Source organism: Pinus tabuliformis, chromosome 5_2, assembly GCF_031772625.1.
Source record: "Pinus tabuliformis cultivar Carrire ecotype Pingquan chromosome 5_2, CPIR1, whole genome shotgun sequence".
In the NCBI taxonomy this organism is placed as follows: domain Eukaryota; kingdom Viridiplantae; phylum Streptophyta; class Pinopsida; order Pinales; family Pinaceae; genus Pinus; species Pinus tabuliformis.
Genome location: NC_142306.1, coordinates 191,546,746 through 191,569,381, shown reverse-complemented (window position 1 = coordinate 191,569,381; position 22,636 = coordinate 191,546,746). Strand labels below are relative to the sequence as shown.

General features: G+C 36.3%; 1 long non-coding RNA gene across 1 annotated transcript in view; it reads right to left on the bottom strand.

The window, feature by feature from the left end:
* The window catches only part of LOC149158214 (uncharacterized), a 242,310-nt gene that overhangs the window by 95,335 nt on the left and 124,339 nt on the right, over positions 1 to 22,636 (bottom strand). The gene's annotated exons all lie outside the window — the stretch shown is intronic.

Below are 22,636 nucleotides of genomic sequence, written 5' to 3'. Positions count from 1 at the left end.
TTCCTTAACTCAGTTGCATCTAGCTACTCACTTGCATGTGGACATGCAAAAATGTAAGCTGGGGAGTATGTTGGGACAAGAAAAAGGTATGATTTCTCTTCGTAAAATTCTTTATTTACTATTCATCCTTATACGATTATCTCTGTTTATAGATTAAAATGAGGAAAATATCGGCTAAAGTTGGATGAAAGCATTTGGTGACAGAATAAACAAATCTAGTACAAGAAACTGATTTTTTTCTATATTTGTGTGCAGAGATGTGGACTAGGCAAAATTCGTTCAGTTGACAAAACAACACGAGGACATAAAAGGGAAAATATACAGCGTCTTGGGTAGACAAGGAAGTGTGAGATCAACTTGAACAACGCTATTTTATCACATGATCATATTATGTATTGCGAAATCCTTAGGATCCCCTCATCCTAAGGATTCGCTTATATCTAAGTTACTCTTTAATGTTATATATAGGGTTGAACGGAAATTAGAGATAGTTCAGACTTGGATAATTTGTAATTATTATTTTTGAAAACACATACGTTGTTATCTCAATGACTTTTGTAAGCTATTACTTACATTAATGAAATAAGGTTGCGTTTGATACGTCTTCATATTATGAGTTCTTATCAAGTGGAGGCTTCTGGAAACTTTGGGCCCGGTCACGAGAAGTTCTATGGCTCCCTTGTGTTATAGTTTTTGTATTCAGTCTTTGCTATTGATTTAAATGTTCAGTCATTGGTTATTTCATAAATATTTTTGATATTGATTCATATTTTTGTTCAATTATATTCAAAGTGAAGCAGTGTGACATACTTAAGTAGTACTTTGATTGGAATGGGTGAATTAGTGTTAATAGCATATTGTTGTTCATTTCGAATTGATGTTATCATAGATCTTGGAGATAAGGCTAATTAACTTCTACAGATTATAGCCCCAAGGGTTAGTTCAACTGGTCAAATCAGTGCCTCACCGATTAGGAGGTCACAAGGTCCATTCTCCCCGAAGCCCTTTGGGTTAGGCCTAGTTATTGGTCGCGGGGCTTGATTCCCTTCGGGGTCGATTAGCCTAGATTTTTTTGTGGACATAGTGTCCACCCGATGACCAAGTTGTCGTGAACGACAACTAAAAAAAAAAATCTACATATTGCAATATAGATCGTTTTCCATTTAGAAATCCTTTATCGCTATTTGTCATTCAATTGATGTTTGTTGTTCAATTACCGATTGTTGTTCAATTACTGTTGTTGTTCAATTGAGAATTACAAGTTAACTTGGGTTGTTATAGATTAACAGTGTTGTTCAATAGTTTTAGTTTCTTTCCTTGATTGATTAAGTTAGCCTTAAGTCTATTTGAACAATTCTAAGTGTGATTCTTCTTTGGATTCAGTTTCAATTGATTTCAGAACAAGTTGCATAGAATTGCATAATGTGTTAACAGTATTTCTTCCATAGATAGTTCTTTCCAAATTTGTGTGAATTAAATTGAAGAATTAGCCATCAGTGATTGCAATGATTCATCATTAGATAACCTCTAGATTCACTGCATATACTATGCTGACACTCTTGAGATAAAAAGACTTACTTCGGGTTGACAACTAATGTAGGGATTGAGATTTCCTATAAAAAGACATCTTAGTGAGCCAACAATGATCATGATCGTGAATAGGTGGGAGGCCTTTTGGAGTCTCAAATACCTTGGAATGATTATCCAAGAATTTTTGGAGATCTGGAGAAATAGATGATTTCGATGTGAACATAGTTTTTCAATTACTCCTCATTGTTCTTTCTTAAGAAGATTTATCATTCCGTTAGAGATGATTACCTTTCCCGGTTTCCCTGTGATACCCCTTAATTTAACTTCCTTTCCTTCCGAATAAAATTTTATGAAAGGTTATTGAAAGTTAAAAGCCATTGTACCCAAGGATTGTAGCCATTGGACTCCTAGTACAACATCAACACCACCCAGTGGAATGGAAATCATTGGGCTATTCAATACATATTCTCCCATGGATAGCTTGATATTATGGCACTTTCTAGAGAAATTTATGGTTCCTCTACTTGCAACCATCACTTGACACTATGGTGTTGGATATAGGAAGCAATTCAATTACTTGGCTATCTTACAATGAAGAAAATTATGGGTACTGCCTAAATCAATCAACACTATTACCTTTTTCTTCTTGATATGTCCTTCTACCTTGATAGTTTGAGGAGTGGTAATTCTGGCTAATGCATTACAAGATATGGTCATATTCATTTCTTCTTTCTCTAGGGTTTTTCCCTAGTGTATATCCTCTTCTTTTGACATTTCTTGTTCATTTTCTTCCTCCTCTTCACAATCTATGTAAAATAATTTCTTCTCTGCACACTTATGACCTTTAGTGTATTTGCTATCACAACTATAACAAAGCCCTTTTTCTCTTTTTCTTCCAATTGTTGTGGTTTCAACCTTGTAGGTTGTGGAAGGCTAGGGGCAACAACACTTCCATCTTTCTAACTTGAATGCCTTCTCCAGTGAATCAGGTTCCCAAAGGCGAGCCTCATGTTGGATGTTATCCTTTAAATTCCCTATGAACACATCAATTCTATGCTCCTTTAGAATATCTTTTACCCTTATGTTCAATTTTTGGAAGTCCTCAATGTGCTCCATCATTGAACCCTTTTGTTTGAGATTTATCAATTGGCTAAGAAAGGTGTTTCTTTTTGTATCCTCATAATGTGCTATCATTTCTTCCGTAAAAATTGCCCAAGTTATAATTTGTTTACGAGAGCAAAGCCATCGATACCATATAAACTGATTTGGTTCCAAATATAAAGTTTCAATGCGTACCTTTTGTGTGTTTTGTACATTATGCAGATTGAAATATTGCTCCATCTGTAGTATCCATGTTACGGGATCCTTGCCATCAAACTTCCTCATATCGATATTTGGAACATGGTGGTTCTTCAATCCAATGTTATAATATATGAAATCATGATTAACATTTCTTTTGTTCTCATCATGTGTTTCCTTTATTACCCTTTCACCATTAGTAAGCATTCCTTGTAGCAAATTTATCAAATTTGTCTTCAAATTTTCCATGTTTCCTTTAAGTCTTTTTTCTATACCATCCATCTCAACTTCCACGCCTTTCTTTAAATCATCTATCTTAGCTTTCATGCATTTCTTTAAACCATCCATATTAGCTTCCACGTTGTCCATCTTAGCTTCCATGTCTTTCTTTAAACTATCCATCTTAGCTTATGTTACTTTTTGTGAGTGAATTTTGTTGTACTTGGTCTTGTAATTTTGATATATCAAGTTTCATTTCTTCCTCTTCTTCATGATTCATGATAGATATTTCAGGTTTCTTACTAGGTTTTTCCATTTTCTTTCTTTGGAGCATCAATTAATGATAATAATGATTCACTATGCCCTTTGAATTCCTTCAAACTAATTTTTCAAACCAAACTTATGCAAAAAATTTAAAAACTACACACCTTTTTTCACTTTGTAGGAGTTCAATATCGAATCTATTGTATCTTTGTAATTTTGGATCTCCAAGGTCTGAAATTGCATCCTGAGGTACCCTCTGAGTCCTCTTTCCAACCCCGCAAGTATGATCACGATTGGATTCTCCAAGGAACATGTATGCCAAATCTCCCATGATGACCCAAATATAGACAAGTTTAGTAGAGTGAACTTGTACGAAGTTCCATGTGTCACTGTTTCGACCTTAGGACCTAAAACTGATACACATAAAACTTTAGGCCTTCCTCTTTCTGTAATTGTTTACAAAATTTCAATCTAATGCTCATAGAGAAAGTTATGATGATTTTCCCCAGGTCACCGTTTGAGATATAATTCAAGAGCCTGCACAAACCCTAACTTCCTTGGATCCTATCTCTGCAAATATAATGAGAAAAGATTTGAAATTTTGAACCTAGGTTCATTGAGATTTTGTCTCAAATGGGTTTTAATTTCAGCTTCTGAAACATCGTAGAAACAAAGTTATAGCGAAACTACCACAATGACCTATTTGGAGCAGTGAAACTCTGGAATCCAAAGCTCTAATACCAAATGTTATGTAACCAGCTCACAAAATAGAAGAAAAGATAGATCAACAACTTAAAAACCAGCCTCTTTTAGGGGGAAACCTCCTTTACATTACACAAATGAATAATATGATACAAATGACAAAACCTCCTTTCTATATATAGGAGTCTAAGGGGTCACAATATAATCAAAGCCAACATAAAAATAATATTATAAGGGCACAACAATAACAATAATGGGCTTCTATGGGGCACAATAATAACAATATGGGGACAATAGGGGCACAAAAATAATAATAAGGGCTACAATGACAATAGTAATGGGGGAATCACTAATATTATAGGGACATAACAAAACCCCTTGGCAACACATTGTCTTTCAATTATAGAACCTCAAGCTCTTATGGATTTCCAGCAATATTGTTCAACACTATTTCATTCATATCATTATCTACATTGTTATCTGAATCAATATGTACATTTTCAAATTCTTCTTTTAACTGTAAAAAAAATCTACCTGCTTATCACTACCAAAAACCTGCCAATATGTAATGTTATCTGGGACAACTGGCCTATGTTTCCCTTCCACCTCAAATTTTATATTAGTATGAAAAGGCATCTTACAAGTGATGGCTGAAGTAGACAATGTATCAGTTAAGATATTTTGACCCCTAGGAATCAGAGATAACTGATACTCTGGGAAACACTGCAAAAAATCTAAGACAACATTCTTGTAGGCCCTTAGTCTAGGGTGTTTAGCCGAGTACTCACCTTTAATTTGATTAATGATGAGTTCAAAATCACCATGTACAGAAATCCTTTTAGCTCCCAACCTTTTCAAAATTTTCAGTCCTAAAATCAGTGCTTCATACTCAGTTATATTATTTGTGCATTGGAAATTGAGCTTGTAAGAATATCCCTTTGCTATACCTATTTGTGAGTTTAATACCCAAACACCTACTCCTTCTCATTCCTTGTTCACCACCCCATTAAAATCCATGTTCCAAAGGGCTTCGCCCTCTTCATCTTCCTTCCCAACATCTAATTTCATCTCCACTATTCTTCTCAATTCAGTTTTCAAGTATGACATTTCCTCTTCTACACATTAGTTATTATATAGAATAAAGGAATCAATATCTAAATGCACAAAATACAGGGGATAATTATTTGGTTTTTCATTGTTGCTTACCATATATTTCATTAATTCTTCCCTGTACAACCTTCCCCATTGACCAAAATTAAGAACTGTAGCACATGTCATGCCCATTTGTAAAGTACCCTGTAATTTTTCTCCCCGTGATCTTGATAACCGTGATCCATATTTGGGAGGTATGTCTGCCACTACAATGTCCATTAACAGACTCTTTGGTGGGATTTGAGCTAGAGTCACAAATAAATCCTTGATGAGACCTATGCATCTTACTTTGCTAGAATAAAATGAAAAGAAATCTTTGTAGGGTATTGTTATATCTAATCCTATATTTTCCATATGACTCTAGCCATAAGATTTCCTGAAGCACCAGAATCAAGCATGGCATTATGTAGAATGTAGTCATGAATTTTCAAACTAACATAGAAGGGTGGCACACTACCATCCTTAGACTTCCCTTCAACTTAAGGTCCAAACAGTAATTTAGGTTGGTCATCAGTTAAGTTGATTGTGTATGTTCCCTCCCCTATCTTTAGTTCCTTCATGACTTGAGATCTATATGTGTTCTTGTTAATCAATTATGTCAGAGGAATATAAATTTTGACCTTAGTTAATTCATTTTCAATACTGAAAGATGTTTGAGGTTTATCTTCTTCCTTGATACTTACATCACGTTTTTGAGAAGTAACCCTTTGAGAATCATCGTTTTCCTAGCGGGTGGAAGGGGATTCACTATAAATCTTCTTGGGAAGGTTTCCTATAGTCTTCTTACTTCTCAAATTGTACTATTTTTGTACCTCCATGATAGAATTTTGGTATCCCTTTTTATAATATCTGACTCTGGAGGGATGTCTTTTGGCTGTGATAACAAGAATAGATCTTGTTCCTCCTTAGTTAAGAAAATATTGTCTATTTTGCCTTCCCAAAATATATTTATCTGATTTTCTTCAAGGTCCTAAGCTATCTTAGCTTCTTCATCTACATAATTCTCCTGGCATGGAGGTCTAATTTGTTGATACTCAGTTGGGCCAATTTTTTCTCTCTATTTAATTTGGGGTGGATTCTTCCCAAGATTAGGATTTCTGATTTGAGGACCCCTTTGAGTTTCTCTTGGTGGAGCCCTGTTAGTTAAAATTATCCTTTCCATCATTCTTTCCATGATTTTAACTAAGGTGTCTAACTTTGCATCTGATGAAGAAGAAGGGGGTTATTCTTTGGTTGTGACTCTTTTCTCATCCTTTAACCTTGCTCTCTTAGCCAATAAATTTGCTTCCACACTAACAACATTCCTTTTCATTTCCTCTAGGGTAGCAAGATTTCTCTTCCTCAGTTGATAATACATATTTGCATCAAAACCATATGGAAATTTGATTAGATCTAGCCCTAGTGGAGGTTGTATTGTTGCCAGAATAGAATTGTAAACATTATTGAATCTAGTGCAATAATCTTGAATTTTTTCACTAGGAGCTCTCTTTAGACTCTCATATTCGACCAAGATTTGAATAGGATTCTTCTTTACTTCCCACCTTGTGAGAAAACTTTCATGAAATTGTGGGAGATCTGCAACACTAGCTGCTGGAAATGCCTTGAACCATTTCTTAAATTCTCCTGTCAAACTTTGTGCAAAGAGACTCATTTTCACATCATCTTCATCAACTTCTGGCAAATCTGAATAGTCATTCATTCTGTTTATGTGTTGTTGTGTTTTGATTGGCATTGTGCCATCAAATTGAGGTATACAGCTCTGATAATCCTGTGGCATGGCATGAATTTGTCCTGGTAAGATAAGAGAGGCATATCAAGCTACCATGACTGGTAAATGGCAAGAAGATGAAACTAAAATTGATGTGGATGTTGAGGGTGGTAAAGAAAGTTGGATTATGACCTGTTGAGTTGGATTAGAAGTAGTAAGGACGGTAGATGAAATAGGGACAGTGGAAATAAGAAAAACCAATGGAGAGGTGGGTGATGAGGCCGAAAAAGAAGAAACAGTTGATTGATCAGTAAATGTTTTCCAAGTAGCTAGATTTAATTCAGTCACCAAATCTTCAAGTTTATTAAATTGTTTTATAACATCTTCATCAGAATCTGAAATATCAGGTTGATGCGTTGAGATATAAGGTTTCAAAAAAATTTCATTAAAAACTGTCTCAGGGACAAAACTTTCTGATTTGGTTCAGAAAAGACTATGCTCAAAAGGTAAGTTAAATTCAATATCCTCTACTTTTATGAAACTTTTAGGGAGAGAGTTAACTTTGGGCAAAGGATTATTGCTTGCTTGGCTCTCAGTAAAACTCTTCTTCCTAATACATTTATCAGGATTATTCACAATTTTAGGTGGGTTAGGATCTAGATGGGATCTAGTGTAGATCTTTATGGGAGCAAGATCTTTAATAGATTATTTACAGATAGATATGTGTGCAAAATATGGGTGGAAAAACAACCTTAATAACATTTATTTCACTGTTACACACTGGAAACAATTTTAAGCTTTGTAAAAAAGTATTTACCAAGGAAACAATATATTTTGCATTAGGTTTTGGTTTCAGTATGGTCGCCAGAATGTTATCACTCCGTAATTTCCCTAGGCCATGGAGAGAAACCCAGAGGTAATGACAAAACCACTTGCAAAGCTGGGATCTAACCCTTCCAGCTTCAGAGAGGGATCTATAATTTTTATTTAGATTTATGTTTTAAGATAATAGGCTAGTTATTGAGTTTTGGGGTCAACTTTTCAAAGACTTGGTTGAAAATTGCAAGGAAAGACCATTGGGCATGGAGTCATGAGCCTTTGGATGATCAAATACAAAAATAATAGAGCAGTTGTAACAGGGCAGGATAGGGAAACTTTTGGATCTTTCAAAGTATTTATGGAGTGTATGGGATGAATGTGATTTAAGTTCAATTAAAAATAGAGCATGCTAAGATGAATTCTATGCTTAACATCAGAGTGAAAACATTTGTATTTTTTAAAATCCAAAGCAGAGTACACTTAAGAAAATTCGGCTATTAATCTTCTTGAAACAATAAAGATAGAAAACATATGGAAAACTGAGAAAATAACAATTTCACATGAGAAAGTACCCACCAAATGGTTTGACACGGAAATCCTAGAACAAAACTTTGTATTATTGCAAATTGATCACTTTAGTACAATGCACAACTTACATCAAAATATGCCTCCTTTCTTTATACAAGTTCCAACCTTTTCTAAATCATTTTACTAAGTATTTATAGAAACTTTTTACATCTCAGATCGGACTTAAAAATAAAATAGATTTACAAAATAATATATGTTAAAGGCAGATATATTTTAGATATAGAAGAAGAAGATAAGGAAAGTTTGGTAAAATTTTCTGCGATGTTGAGCCTTTGAAGGAACCTGGTCTAACTGTGGCTATTTTATTGCAAATGTTGTTTCTCTAATGCCAAAATTTCAGGGCTTCAGTTGTACATACTCAATCAACTCTAGCAACTGGTCCCACCTTTATTCATTTTGGATAGAAAAGTTTATCATGTTTCTAAACCTTTCATCCACTTTAGTGTAAATGTCAAAAGTTGTCTTATTGATAAAAAGGTGATGAATCTCATGTTGAATATTTAAATCAAACTGTAGACCTTCTATAAATGCTTCTCCACTAATAATGCCTTTGGCCTTTACAAACTTTGAAGCATCAGCAACTATGTTACACATTTGCTCCTGATAATTTTCTAATGGAATTAATTTTCCATTAGAATTTCTCAGAGTAGGTAGACCCTTTTCCTGCAGTAGTGTGAACTTTATCTTGAATATTTTGACTTTCAACTCAAGCTCTTTATATTTGTTCTCTAGTTGTATCATCAAATTATTTTTCGTTAAAAATATTTTAACCTCCATTACTGTTTTTGTCCTGTCTAGAATGTTTAGGTCCTCTAATTCATCCTTGGTCTTGGAGTTTAACAACTTAATAATCCTTTGTGCCTCTTCTGGTCTGTGCTCCAAATATGCTTTAGTATTTTGTATTGTTGTCTTAACTCTTTGCATGAGTTCTTCCTACTCAAAAGTGATTTGAATTGATGGCCACATATCTGTTATATTAGAATTTATATTATTCCAAATGCTATTTTTAGCCTTTGCCAACATTTGGATGGTGAAGGATTGATCTTCATATTTCTGGATTTTTCAAATTAATTGGAAGTTTTTCTGTACTTCTGCTAAATAGGCATTATCATCTTTAATTTTATTCTCCTCCATTCGAATCAATGTTGTTGATAACTTCTCTTTCTTTGCCTTAATTGATGATAATTCTTCCAAAGTTTTAGCAAGCTATTTTGTAGAATATGAAGATGTTGTCTTTGCTAAAGTGTTTACTATTGTACCTATGTCCGATGTAGATGCCCCTGTTCCTTCCCACTGTTCTTTTTATCTTAACAATGTTTCCATGTCCTACTCCATTTTTTCTATTTGTGCATTCTGCTCAACAACTATTGTAAATAATTTTTCCATTTCCATTTCTATGCTAGCAACTTCTTTCGCTTGATGATGTTCTGTGTATGGTAGCTTTGGTTTCTTTCTTAATTCTTGAATATCTGCCTCTTTTCTCTTTATAAGCTCTTCTGCTACCTTGATATTAGCAGGGTCATGTCCTAGTTTTATTATAAAATCTTCTTTAGATTTGATTATGTTGTCTTTAGAGAATGAGGACATCTTCTCAATATTCAACTAATAATGCATGTTCTTTAAGGATGACTATAATTTGGAAGCATTCATGGCTAAACGGGTAATTGTTGAAAAGATCAGCTCCCCTATTTGCTTGTGTAAATCGATTTGATCGATTAAATGTATTTTCTTTGTATCAATTGAGAAAATGGAGGCTTTGTAGTCTTCAGCACTCCTGGGAGCTGGCACTAAAGGTTCCATGAAGGCCATTTGGAATTTTCCTTTCTCAGATTTGAATGCAGAGAAAAATATGTGTTTTGTTTTTGTTGTCTACTTCCAAAACTACGAGTAAGTTGAAGCCTTTAAAGCTTAATTTTTCAACTTTATCTCCTTGTTCCTTGAAAATATATTCTACTAAGTTGAAATTTTAGAACTAGAAGATACTGGAGACTGAACTATAAATTCTACAGTAGGTGAATAAATTGTTTTTTCTACTTGAGTAAAAAGGAGTGACAGGAGTTCCTATCAAAGCTACTATGGGCAGTTGTTGTGTATCCCTTTCTTCTGGAGATTCATCTTGGATAGAAATCACTTGAGGATCAACTTGAGGGTCTCATTTTTTAGTATTGTTTGCGTCCTTCTTTCTTATTTTAAAAACAACAAATTATGCACCATGTGTTTCAAAGTAAGTAGGGGACATGGCATCTCTACCCCTTTGACCTCCTTTTCCTTAGGAATAGGCGTCTACATGGATGACTGACTAACCAGTCATTATTCAACTTCTTGTAAAGTACTCTCTGTCCATTCCTCTTGGTTAGCATACTGTTCAATTTAGGGCCTTGTTGTATGTGCATAGGAAGTACTCTTCTGTTCCAATCTAAGTTTTGAAATGATGCCTAGAGGATCATAAGACCAAGAGAAACTAGGCTTAAATTTCATTTGACTTAAAATAACTTCCACCTCCTTTGTTGTAGCTCTGGTGTTGAAAATATAAGGACCTATATGAGCCTTTAGCTTGAACTGTTCTTTATTTTTGTAGGATACAAAGTGAAACTCATCCATGTTCAACATTTGTCTAGTGTATTCTAATGCAAATATTCTGACTAGTACAAACATTGGTAACTTGTCAGGAGGTAAATCTGATCCATATATTCTAATTTCAGTATAATTCTGGTATAAATACCAATCTCAAAATTTGGATTTCTCTGAAAATTGCAATATATTCTTTATCTTTGGTGAAATCCTTGGGATCACATCACTGCAAAGCAAGCATAATGAGGTATGTAGAAACTTATCAACAAAATTAGTGTAAGTATACTCCTCTGAGTTATTTCTAACCAGAGAAGTCTATTGAATCACTGACAAATGATTTCCCTCATTATTTGTGTTGGCTTAGTGGGCCCTGACCCAGGTTCGGTGTTAATTTAGCCAAAAAATCCCTACATTACTAGCCCTTTCGGCATCAATCCGCGAAGCGTAGACTGAAGTCTCACCCGAAGCAATATGGGGGGATGTTGGAACCAAGTTTCTACACCTAGAGATGGTAGTGATGTCGTTTTATGCCCTAAATCTGCCTTCACGTAGATTGATAAGCCTTTTAGGGCTTATTGATATACTTTTCTTAATCGGCCTCTAGACCTTCACGAAGGTCTATGACTGTCGTTCGCGGACCCTAACCAAGCGAATCAACCACTTACGTGCTTCTGTAATTACTCTTACTTTCATATTTACCTAGATCGGCTTAAGTATCTTATAACTTCAATATGCATTAATATGTTCTTCGCGTAAATAGATATTATCACTTGCATTCAGATAACAATGTAAAACATATAGATTCGCGCATCAATATAGCATTAAATCATGAAACCATTATTCAGCATAACATAACCGCATTTATTCATAACATAAGTAAATAGATCAAACACAGATATTTCCAGAGTAATATTCTTTATTAGTACTTCAGATATTCTTACAGACTCTAACTACCTTGCACACTCAGTTGTAGGGGTGCACACACTCAACTGCAGACTTCTACCCTAGGCCTCTACGCACACAACTATAGAGCCTTTCTTCTACTTCTAAAACTCTTCGATCTTAGCTCTTACTGACCCATCAATGACTTAACTACCTTAGAATCTTCTAAGACTCTCCTTTTTATACAATCACATGGTCCGTGGACCATGGGTGGATCTTCTAAAGCCGACACAACTTACATAAAAGAAGGGTGGAAATCCTTTATGATACTTTACATATACGCACTCCATGACTACAAATTGCAGAGACTTTACACTTTACATACAAAAACTTGGGATTTTTGCCTCAAAACTTGGGCTTTCTGCCCCAAAACTTGGGCTTTTAACACCAAAATCGACCTTAGGGGACCCTGTCCCAACAAGCCCCCAACACAAATATGGTGACTCGCCCTCGATTCACTCTATTAGCACAGAGATCTTGCTACAAAGACCTCCTAGCTCCACTTGTACCCCTGCAAATTTAGCTATATACTGTGTAGCCTCCTACTTGACCTGCTCCATTGCTGGTCCTGTGCTATCTGCTTGGATTTTCTATTGTGTTGTCTGTAGGCTGGCCAACTTCTCCCCAATGGTGGCAGAGAGTACATATGCCTCATCCAGCCAAGGCACCAATCTGGCCTTGAGGACTGCCTCTTTTTTTTGCGCTGCTTCTGCATGTTCTTTCAGTTCCTTTACCTCCTGCAGCTTGGCCAATCTCTGTCTAATGGCGACGATGCGCTTCGTCACTCTTTCTTCCTCATACTGTAGTTGTAATTCCCTTGCCTCAGTATTCAACCTCTGCAGATTAGGATCTTCCTTCAGACTTGTGAGGACCTCCATTGATTGTTCGAAGAGTGCAGTGCATTCTTCCACCACAGCATCTACTGTAGCGACTGCATTCTTGATAGTTCCCTCGCACTGTTCTTTGACCTATGGTGGAGTTGAAGGTTGTGCCCTCAAACTAAGCTCTGCAATCTTGAGGTTCAACTCAAACTAAACCTTGTTCATATTGGTCCGAGCATTGCGCACACCTGCAGCCAACTTCTGAATCTTGGCCTCGCATTATGATATAGGTGTTGTCCTTGATGGCAACTCACTCGAATGAAAGATCACAGTGCAGCATGTCAACAACAAAGAATTACATATCAGACTACAAAGAATGAAGAAAGAGAGGTATACGTAGGTTCACCTTGACCAAACTATGTATACACACAGGTTCACTGAACACAAGTAATGTATATGTACACACACTTTCACAGAAGGAAAAGCGCGTATATGTTGGAAAACTAAGTTTTTGGTCTGAGGTATTTGGTCCAAGGTATTTTGATCCATGGTGTTATCACTGAAAATGATGTTGTCAAAATTTTTCTAGATTAGCTTAAAGATCGAGCAGTTTCGCAGCGCCTGAATTCTTTTAGCAGTTTCGCAGCGTCATCTGTTTTAGTGATTTCGTAGCGAAAACACTGATCTTGTATTGGCTGCGCTACCAAATTGGGAATTTGTCTGAAATCATTGCCATTTTCACCCAGTTGTCATGTTTATTAAAATCCATTGGGTTATGCATGAGTGCAGGCTTGAAGTAAACAGACATTCCGGTGATGTTCTTAACTATAGGCAGGATACATATGGTTCTTTTACTGGGCTTTTTCTCCCAGCCTGTTGCAGATGGTCTTGACCCAAGATTACTTGTGATCCCTGGAGTAAAGGCAGTTAGCGAAACAAGGAACACCTTTACAAGCACACATGAGCAATCACCAAACAAAGTAATGCAAACTGTTGTGAATCTATGAAGTATTTCAAAGAACAGTCAAAAACCTGCAATCTCAATTGTTGAGGCATATAAATTAGTCACGAGATATGTGAAGCACGAAGGGCCTATAAGGTAGTTTGCTGTCCATAGGAGCTGGAGTATTGGCTCGAGTGCTTACAGATGGGAAGCTCGCATTCAGTGTCTCAAAAAATGGTTGCCATAATGTTTGCGCGGGGGACTGTCCACTTCTTAGAGAATTGAAGGTTTTAATGGAACATGCTCAAAGTGGAAGAGAGAATTGTTTTCCCTGCTCTGGAAAGGGCCGAGAGAGGTATTACTAAAGTTGTAAATGATGAACAATTCCTCACTCCGCAGGCGCAAGTCAAGTAACTCAAAGCGTTACATATCTATCTGCAATGATTCAGCAAGTTTAGCATGAAACTAAGGGAAGGAGAGTTATGAAGATGTTTATACTGAAGCTCTGCTCTTGGATAAAAACGATTACTTCAGACATTGTCAATGATGAATATTGGGTGTCAGTATTTATGTTTGAACGCAGTGGACCAGCGTTGGCTATCTCTTCTTTGCCTTTATCCTTTCATGAACTGTCGGTCTCTAAAGTGGATAAAATTAGTAAATATCCTGCCTGTTCCATCTGATGTAACTTATCCACTTAGTTTGAAAGCACCATAAGACGGTTATTGAAGTTGGAGCCCGAATCAAATCCAGTTTGGCATTATTGTCGATATTCAGAAATACAGAATTCGTGGTCTCTTAGAAGGCTGCGCATTTGATCATGAGGTGCTGTTGGATGCTCTATATTGCCATGGGGAATGCGCATTAACTGTTTGACAATTTCAGTCTTAGAATTTTCTTTATCGAAATGTAGTGATTAACCGCCAAATGTCAAGTGGCTTTTATGAGGGTTTGATTGCCACAAGGTCGCCACTATTATTGACACCCGGATTGAGATGTGGCGCTTCAGATGGCCATATACATTAGCAAAATCACCAGAATCACAACGGCAGATGCTATTTATAATGATGATGTGCTGAACGATGTTTTTCGTTTGATGGTTACAAGCTCACCGCGGTTTAGACAATGGCGTTATTCCAAATCAGACACGGAGGTGCGCCTGCCACTGAAAAGATATTTCCATGGAAGCTCATCCATCGGCTATGGGGCATCACAAGTTTGGGATTCGGTTGCAGCTGAGGATCCTTCTTTCTCAGAGAAAACATGGAGATTGCAAAGTTCGCAATCGGTACATCTTGAGTTTTGGGTGTAGATGGTGTACAGAATGCCCTCAGAACATATTTCGCTCTTTAATGTCAAGCTGATGAGATTGCCAATATACGAATCTGCTGTTGTGCCGGTGGCAGAACCACCATTATCACTCCCACTGCCGCTGTTGCTGCTCGGCTTCCCCATTTTTCTGCTTCATTGTCCGCACTGATAACATTTTCGTTGGTTTTGTTTTTCTTTCAGATATAGCTTGGGCCTTAGGATTATATATTTTCCACACCAATTTGAAGTTTGCTGTTTAGTGGAAATACTGCTACCTCGAGCGCGTTTGGTTTATTACCGAGATGAAAGTGGGAATATTTCTTCTTCACATTTGAACGCCGATTCTAGAAAAACAGAACTGGAAATTTAACTTTGATATCCTATAATTGGAGGCTGGCAAAGCTACCTGTACAATAGGCTATGGCTTATCTCTACAAGATTTTCTATTCCAAGCAGCTGATGGCAGGGGTTATCTTGATATTGCTGTTGCATCTTCATTCAGTGTTGTGGTCATTGATAAACTTATTGTGAAGGGAACTCGAGTTCAGGAGTAAAGAGGAGGTTGCAGAGCATAATGGATGATTGAATGACTACTGCTCGCTTATATTGTACTTACTGTTATAATGTTTAGTTGAAATCATGAAAGACAGTAGAAAAATTCAGTATGAAGTGACCCACAACATAAACTCCGGCAGCCTGGCTACTCTTCTCTCTGACAATGGAATTCAACGGGTGCCAGGATTGTGTTTCTCTTATACTCATATCATTCATGGTGTTCCTCCTATCGTTGGTCATTATGTGGAAATGTAAATTCCTTGCATGAGGTTCTCAAGTAAATCATTTACCATCTCAAGATTTATTTGCTACGGAACAAATAGAGGTTATCTACAGCAGTTTCGTAGCGCGCTACGAAACTGCTGTAGGTGATAATTTAAAGTGCAGAGCAGCTAGTCTAACACGGTGAGCGGGAGTTGAGGAAGAGGAACAGCTGTCTATCAAAGACCACCTCCAGCACATCATAAATCTGGCATTACTCCATACTTGGGGTCATTAAAGGATTTGGGAGCAGGCTGCTATATTTTAGGAGAATGTTGGGAGACAAAAGGCCGACAAACAGGAACAGCTCCCTATATTTCAGGGCGATGGAAAACATATTATGTTAAGGGCCAACAAACAACTGCAGACACCTTTTCAGCTCATAAAGTTTCCAGCTCATTTGAAAGGTGTGGTGATATGCGGTGTTTGGGAAGAATTAAAGAACAGCAGACTTGTTTTTAAAGTAATGAAGAGTGATGGGAGACAAAAGCCGTGCAAACAGGGCATTTCCCTTAGTTAATTAATGAAGCCATCTCCATGACTGGAATCCAAGGCCAGCTCATTCAGTACGTTCTCCTTCAACCATCTCAGCTTAACTGAAGAAGGACAGCTGTCACAGCATTCAAGAAAGCATCAAGCCTAAGAGGAGAAATGAAAGTAGTGTTTTAGTTTAACTAGGACTTTATGTAATTACATACCAACATGTTTGTAATTAATGCATTAGTTAGTAGCATGTAGGAGGAGTTAATAGGGTTTTCGAGCTCCCTCTAGAAAGGGAGGAATGTATTCATATAAATAGAAGAAATTAGGATGTAACAAGGGTTGGATACTTAATAGAAAAACAGTGTTGTTTTGGGCCATTGTAAGACCTTTTTTGACAGTAATAGTAAAACAGAGTTATTCTCTTCTCAAGATTCTCGAAGGATTGTCATGATCAAATGTAGTGATGATGTGTTATACTTTATGTTATTTTATGGTTTTGTTGTATGCAATCACTCAGAATTCATAATTATATGCTCTGACTTCCTGTGTATACAGCAAGCTATGTGTTGGTGGAATATGTTTGACATGTAATGCTTAGAGCCTTGATTTCCATGAGGTCACTGTGTTTTCCTTGTTTACTTGATATTATAGACTCCATAGCCCAATGAGAGCTAGTTTGATGTGTTTCCAACCAGTTATGCTTTCATAAGTGAATAAAGAGTTAGCCATCTAGTGTTTGAAGGATTTTATTAAGAGTTGTGAGAGAGCCCTCTCTGATTAGGAAGGCTAATTCCTAATCTAAAGTTTGGTCTGAAACAGTTACATGAGACCTTGCTTGGTTGCAGTCCCTAGTACTGGTTTTGTGATAACACATGGTATTGGTCCAAGGTATTTGGTCTGAGGTATTGACCCTAGGTATTTGGTCCAAGGTATTGGTCCTAAGTGGTTTTGATCCATTGTATTGAGAAAGGCCTAAAACTATATAAGGAGGATAAGATCATTAGGCCAAGGTGTGCAAGTATCGAATATCTGATGAAGTGTGAGATAGAGTATGCAGGTTAATGACTTATGGTGCTTTGCTTGATCTGAACCAAGGATGAACCTTAGCAGTTGATGAGGGGTAAGATCTAATGATGGATTGGGATCTTAAGGCTTGAAATGAATTATCATTATATGGTTTGATCATGTATATTATAGATCTGAATACTGACACGTGTTATTCTGTAAATGCTATGATCTGGGTATAATTGAAGTTTGGAATAGCTGCAAAATTATGAATTAATATTTAGAGATGTGTACACTGGTTGGCTTTGATAAAATCATGTATACACGTTGGTTCGACACATGGAAGTAGCGTATACCTTATGAAGTATGTTTTAATTGTTTTTGTTTTCTGTTGCAGAGTTCTGGGTTCTATTTTGGGTTCCAGTGACTGTATTTTGGTGACAGTGTTCTGAATGATCAGATTCAGGTGATGATGATTGAGTTTCAGTGATTGGTTGATGCAGATGTACTTGATGATTGTATTGCAGTTATGATGTTGTTGATGGGTCCAGTATGAAAATTGAATGAAACATGGCCTTCAGATTGTGGTGTTGTGTTCCAGGAGCATCCAGTCTGAAAATTCATGAAACATGGTCCCTGGTAGAAGAGTGGAGTTTTTGTGTAGGCTAGCACCTACGTACTAGTAAACATATTGGCTAGTACAAGAGCTAAGGGTTTGTAGCTCCTTTCCAGTAGTAGCTGGAGAACGAGAGAAGGTTGTAGCCTTTTGCAGGTGGGTGCCTGCGTACTAGTATGAGTCTGCACCAGTACAAGATTGTAAATAGATTTTCTTATTATTAAAAGAAGATAAAGACGACAGTAGCAGGTGGTTTTTACCCACATTGGGTTTCCACCTTAGATCTTGGTGTTCATGTGTGTTACTTATGTGTGATGCTTTATTCTGCTTTTTCTACACTATCTAATAGATCTCTGATATACTTGTTAAAGTTCAATACATGATAAACTGTCTAAATCAAAAGTTATTTGCATATACACTGGTTGCTTTAAGTACAGTCACTTGTACACGCTAGTTCACTTAACTGAAGTAGCATATATAAATCTGTTTGGAAAATTAAATTATTGATCTGATGATACTGATTCACCCCCCTCTCAATATTATTTCCAAAAATTGGTATCAGAGCAGGTCCTTCGGAAGAAGCTTGATCGCTTGAAGGGAGATTCATCATCATGAGTAATCAAGAAAGTGTGGGATCCATAAGACCGCCAATCTTTGATGGGAGCAACTTTGTTTATTGGAAAATAAGAACCACAGCCTATCTACAATCACTTGGAACGGATGTCTGGAAAATTGTGGAAGCAAGATATACATTTCCAACAGAGATTCCTATAGATACGGCAGGTAAGAAGCAATATGAAACCAATGCCAGAGCTATCAATACCTTATTAGGAAGTTTGTCACAATCAAAGTTTGTCAAACTCATGCAGCTCAAATCAGCCAAAGAAATATGGGACAAAATCATTTTGAGCTACGAAGGAGACTCTCAGGTAAAACGTGCTAAACTTCAAACTCTCAGAATTCAGTATGAAACTCTTAAGATGCATAGTGATGAAAGTATAGCTAGTTACTTCTTACGTATATATGAGGTTGTTAATTGTATGAAGAATTTGGGTGAAGATATAAAGGAAGTTACCTTAGTTGAGAAAGTTTTGAGATCCTTCTCTGCTAAATGCGAATCAAAAGTGTTTGCCATATAAGAAAAATAGGATCTGCAGACTATCACTATGACACAGCTTCACGGAATCTTAGTTGCCTTTGAGATGAGAAAAGGAGGTCCATCAGACATGAGAGAAGCTGCTTTAAAGCTTCAGCAAAAGGAAAGGAAGAACTCAATGAATCAGGGCATATTTTAGAAGAAGAAGATGAGGTAAACTTTGTCAAGAAGCTTCAACGGGGTTCCAGAAGATTTAGAGGTAAGCTACCCTTCAAATGCTTTTCCTATGGCAGAGTCGGTCATTATGCTGCCAAATGTCCTCATAAAGATAAATATGAAAAAGGGAAGGAATATGCGAAATGGAATAGAAAACAAGTTGTAGATAAAAGAAGTTACTATACTCATGAAGATAGCGATGGTTTATCAAATAGTGATGAAGATGAAAATAGTAATGACTATAGAATTCTAATGGCTTATGACGAGGATAATTTTTGGGATGCTTCAGAAGAAGACGACCTTCATGAATAAATTTCTAAACTCAAAATCTATTTAGAAGAAAAGAATATGATTATAGATACCTTGACATACCAACTTGCTGAAAAACCAAAAAAAAAAAAAAAAATAGAATGTGAAATTGTGGGTATAAGAAAGGATCTTGAGAAAAAGAAATCTCTCATTCTTAGATTTGCTAAAGGATCAAAAACCTTAGATGAAATTATCAAAGTGCATCATTCTCCTCTGATAAAGACAGGTCTTGGATATACTGAAGAAGCATCTCAATCACAGAAGTCGTCAACCTCCACTAAAAGCTATCTTAATGCAGCAAAGACCAGTGAACAATATGACAATTGTCAGCAAAGGCATAAAGTTGATCACCAGGTAAATCAAACTCAATTTATTCCAAGGATGAATAGAAGCCACAACCAATCTTAGGTAAATCATACTCAATTTTCTCCAAAGATGAATATCAATTGAAACTACAATCACCAGGTCAACAGATTCGATAGTTGCAGGAACTTCTTTAATGGGAAATGTTTTTCATGCCATAATTTTGGACACAAATCTACTCAATGTGTTGCTTACAAAACCATCATAAATAGAGAAGCACGAAATCAAAGGAATGTAACAGGGGTCAAGAAAAGTTCCTATAATAACTTTTCTCTTCTTGAAAATGAAATAGAATGCTCAATCTGTAACAACTTTGGTCATGAAGAATCTGAATGCAGGAGAAAATTTCGGCAATCATCTCAAAAGGAGAAAACTACATTAAAACCCAAGATATGGAGAAGGAAAGAATCTCAAACAAAAAGATGTGGTATAGCCTTGTAAACAGAAGGACAAGAAAATCAGTGGTACATCGACAGTGGATGCTCAAAACGCATGACAGGTGACAAAGAAAAACTTCACTCATATAATGCCTTAGAAAAGGAAAAGAATGTCTCATTTGGAAACGACAATCCTATTGTCATAAAAGGTAAAGGATCTGTTTTCTTGAAAGAAAAGGTTAAAGCTGGAAATGTTATGTATGTAGACGGTTTAAAACATAACCTGTTGAGTGTCAGTCAAATGTGTGATCAAGGAAATGAAGTAGTGTTTCGATCAAACGAATGTGTTGTTCTTGAACTTGATACAGGGGAAACCGTGATCAAAGGTACAAGAACTCCAAACAACTTATACATACTCAAGGGAGGGCAACAACAATGCTATCTAAGAAAAAATGATGAAAATTGGCTGTGGCATAGAAGATTGGGACATCTAAGCTTTTCTTAAATAAGAAAAGCATGCAGATTCAATGTTGTTCATGATATTCCAGATATTAGCATCCCTGAAAATACAATATGCAAACCATGTCAATTCGGTAAGAAAACCAGAGCTCACTTCATTGAAAAAGAAGGGTCGACTAGTAAGCCTCTTGAACTTGTTCATACTGATTTATGTGGACCATCAAGGAAAAAGTCACCTTGTGGAGAAGAATACTTTCTTTTGTTCATTGATGACTTTTCCAGAATGTGTTGGATAGGTCTGCTAAAGCATAAAGATGAAGCATTTGAAAAATTCAAAACCTTCAAAGATTTGGTTGAAAATGAATCAGATTGAAAAATCAAATGCCTCAGATCTGATCGAGGAGGGGAATTTACCTCGGATGAATTCTTTAACTTTTGTGAACAACATGGAATAAAAAGGAAATTCTCCACCACAAGGACTCCTCGGCAAAATGGAGTGGTAGAAAGAATGAATTGAACTGTTCAACAAATGGCTCGAGCTATGCTAGATGAATCTGGAACCCTTGCAACCTTCTGGGGTGGAGTTGCATTCGTCGCCATAACTATTCTCAACCAAGAAAATGTTTGGGTAAATAGCACTCAAACTCCACATGAACTTTGGTATGGTAAGACTCCTACTGTGAAATACTTTAAAGTTTTTGGAAGCAAATGTTATATCAAAAGGACTGATGAAAAACTTGGTAACTTTGAGCCCAGAGCAGATGAAGGTATTCCTCTTATTTACTCTTCCCGAAGTAAAGGATATAAATGTTATAATAAAAGACTTGGGAAATTGTTGAAAGTATTGATGTTGTAGTTGATGAAGCATGCAAAAATCCAAAACACACAAAAACAGAAGATTATGACAATGAAGAAGATGGGGAGTATTTTCCCACATCAAATCACAATGATATTGAAGAAGAAACCAGTGAAGCACAAAAGAAGAGATAACGGTAGAAGAAAATACTCTGCCCACATATGTTCAGAAAAATCATCCAGAAACTCAAATTTTAGGGGAAAAAGAGGCAGGTGTATAGACAAGAAGAACTATTACAGAAACATCAAGCTATCTAGCATTACTATCCTCCACCGAACCTCAAAATGTAAATGAAGCATCCAAAAATGAATGTTGGGTCAAGGCCATGAATGAAGAACTTGAAAAAATTGAAAATAATAATACTTGGGAATTAGTTCCTAGACCTCATGATAAAAATATTATAGGAACTAAATGGATATTCAAAAACAAGCTGAATGAAAATGGGGAAGTCATTAGAAACAAGGCCAGACTTATTTGTAAAGGGTATGCTCAACAAGAAGGTATAGATTTTGAAGAAACTTTTGCACCTGTTGCTAGAGTTGAAGCCATAAGGATGTTTCTTGCTCTTTCTAGCTTTTAGAAATTCAAAGTATACCAAATGGATGTAAAATCTGCTTTCCTTAATGGAGATTTAGAAGAAGTTTATATTGAACAACCAGAAGGATTCATTCTTGGAAATGATGCAAAACTTGTATGCAGACTTAAAAAGGCTCTCTATGGTCTGAAACAGGCTCCAAGGGCCTGGTATTACCGTCTTGACAAATATCTACACCAACAAGGTTTTTCAAAAGGTTCAGTAGATAGCAATCTATATACAAAGATTAACACTGATAAATTGTTAATTATTGTCGTTTATGTTAATGATATCATTTTTGGTAGCAATGAAGAATCCATGAGTCAAAATTTTGCTTCAGTAATGCAGCAAGAATTTGAAATTTCCTTGCTTGGTGAACTTACCTATTTTCTTGGTCTTGGTCTACAAGTTCAACAAAATAAAGATGGTATTTTTCTTTCACAAACCAAATATCTCAAACAGATCTTGAAAAGGTACGGCATGGAAGATTCTAAACATGTATGTGCTCCAATGGTAACAGGATACAGTCTCATCTCAAATGATGAATTAGCAGCAGTACATCAACCAACTTACAGATCCGTGAATGGTAGTCTGCTT